Genomic DNA, 3066 nt, shown 5'->3' on the forward strand with positions numbered 1-3066 from the left:
TTCCAAACAAATTCTTGTTCTGCAGTTATTTTCAGTGTGTCGAAGCAAACGCAGTGAACACTGGAGGTGTGGGTGCCCTCCAGCTGTCAGCACTCAGCTGCTGGTGTCCATGGGGCGCTTCTGTGTGTTGAATCATGTGGGATTACAACAGTTGTGCGTCAGACTTCTCTTCTTTCTCTCCCCAAACCCGCACAGCAAAGGCCATAAAGTGCCGTGTTAACAGATCCCACACGCCACCGTACCGCTGCGGTCTGTGCGAGGAGCGCGAGCAACCGGACCACGTTGCGAAACGATCCACAGCAGAGATCCGTGTGCTTTGTATGGTCCCAGGTCTGCATAGTAAGAAGTGCTATTTAAGGGACCCTGTCCACACATTTCTATCTGTTACTGTTCCCTGGTATTAGCAGTATCTGGGAAGATCTGGCGGGGGGGACATAACCATTTCCCCTACACTTTTATTACTGTGTTTACCTGTGCACCGTCCAATACCTTATGCTTAGTCATGCTCATTGTTGCCATGGCCAGTTAATCTGTTGTAACTGCTGGTTTTATGGGTCTTTTGCACATAAATTGGATAGGATAAACATTCCCTAAGAAAGGCCCATTAAACATGATTTTACTCTTTAAAAAATAGTTGAGGATCTAAGGGACCAATGCAAAAATCTCAGCTTCTAAATTCTCTAGATTTGGCATCAGCAGCATCAGTCTTTTTTTGCTGTTGTTTGTCATAGGCTTTCTCTTATTTTATAATTAAAATAAATTATTTACTGAAGAAGAGAAGCTTAAAAGTTCTGTATTTTTTCCTTCTGCAGTACATAGAAATCAGTCATGGAGTGCTCCTGATGTTTTCTGTTTATCAGCATTAGCTGACTCTTTGAATGTCCCTTTGCCTGTATATGTTTAGCTGCCCAAGAACGTTTGGTAAGGCAAGCAAACAAAGGTTCGTCACAATTCCTAAGGATCGAGCTTTACACTGACTCTTCCCTCCTGGCTTTCCATTAGTAAACCATATTAAGTATGCTTAGGAAGCAAAGTAATTTGTTTCATAACAAGTCTGTGAAGTAAACTTTTTCCCTACACAGCATGATGCAAAACCTGACTGTTAAAAAGGCAATTAGAAAATTCTCATTGAGTCTAAAACAGATAATGTTTTTTTTTGGTCCAGCTTGATGACATGTAATAGAGAACCAGTGTATTTTACAACTTGGCCTGTCTCAATTTGAGGCAATACTGCCTTTATCTTTTCCTGTATTCTTTCCAGCAGCTCATGCAAGAAAGTACTAGATGTTCCCATGAGATTCCATTTTTCATATAAACAATTCCATAATTGCTGGCTTAGTAAAGTCTTGTTTCTATTAAGCATTTATTGCGGTACTGTTCAGCTGTCTCTGGCACTCATCCGCGGTACATAAATGGAGCTGGAATGAATTCAATTCAGGTAAAATACGGGATCTGCAATGGCAAGTAAGGCACGGTATTACATTACTTAATTCTCAGATGCCCTATTTTTTCAAGGAAATCTACAGACCTCATGAAGGGGAGAGAGTTGTATGTTAAAAACTGAGGGGCAGATATTATAATGAATTTAAACTCGGTGACAATTTTCGTATTCATCTTTTGCAGATGCATTCAACAGTTGTTCTCTGACTGCAGGTCTGGTGTACACAGCCCATTGGTCTCTGTTTAGAGTGGTATTTATCCCTTTTGTCTTAACCAGAATTACTGTATTTCAATGTCTCACTGAATTTCCTCTAACTTAGCAGTAAACTTTTCCAGTCAATTTATCCAACTTGTGTATTGTCAGTGTTTCCTAACTATCTTGCTAGTCTGGACTTGCCGAGGCTGAGAGACTCACTGTTGATCCCCAGATGAGAAGCTTGAGCATTGTGGGTGGACAGATATTCTACTAAAGAGAGAAGAATATTTAATGCTGCCTGTTGCAATCAAAGAGAAATTATTTCACACATCAGATCCCCTCTGATGTTTTAATTCTTAGATAATTAAGGGCATTAATCTTAAAAATGCAGTTCAGCTTTAATTTTGAAGGCAAGAGATGCTTCTTTTTTCTCACAGGTATGAAGGCAAGTGTTACATATGTGTTCAGATGCGCAGCCTGGAATAGGTGAGTTGTTGATTGCAGGCTACAACTTGGAAAATAGTTCAGGCTCCTGAGGTCAGTATCTTTAACTTCAGAGTAAGAATCTGTGTTAGTCAGCCTCACTGTTTAAATATGCGGTGGATTTACAATTTCTTTGCACAATCCTTTAAGAAGCCTTAGGCTTACATCCAGAACAAATGCAGGACTTCAGGATCACTGTGAATATGAACAAAATCACCACGATCAATGGGTGAGAGACACAGTCATTTAAAAGTCTTCATTGCTTGTGCAGACCTTGACTTGGTGACCATTACTCCGTCGAAACTCACATTTGCAGCTGATGCTCCACAGAGTATTTGCTTCCTGAATCTGTTTTGATTTTTTTTATTTGTACATCTCTGCTTGTCAGAACAGAAAATGTAGAAACAGTGGAGCACTGGGCAAGCAGTCTCAAAGTCTTTGGCTCCCATTTTACTGTATAGTACCATTTAGACATGTTTACATTAAGGCAGATAAGCTCTGTTTGCTGTGGCAGCTGAACAAGTTACCTGTATCTCCCTCTGTCTTTGGCCTTGAGAATAAAGGGACTAAGGTAGCCAGATACAATACAGTGGTACAGGAAAGCAGAACACAATGAGTCCTTGACCTGCAGATCCTCTTTCAAATTACTTTTGTCAGGGGTATGGGATGTTTTGAATTTTACAGGTTTTACGTGTATTTTAAGTGCATTGGTTTAACGGCAGTCATTAACAGCCCTACAGATCTGATGAGCACCAGATATTTAAAAACTATTGCCACAATTAAATCTGTTGTCGTTTGTACAACCCAGAGTTATACACATAAGCATAATCACTCAAAGGCCTTTGGAAATGGACTTTTTGGAACAGAAGTATGAGATTGGGAGAAAAAAAATATTCCCAAGTCACCTTGATTTTAAGAAGATTGATTCTTGCAAAATAAAAGACACT

Source organism: Nesoenas mayeri (genome assembly GCF_963082525.1).
Source record: "Nesoenas mayeri genome assembly, chromosome: 17".
Classification (NCBI taxonomy): domain Eukaryota; kingdom Metazoa; phylum Chordata; class Aves; order Columbiformes; family Columbidae; genus Nesoenas; species Nesoenas mayeri.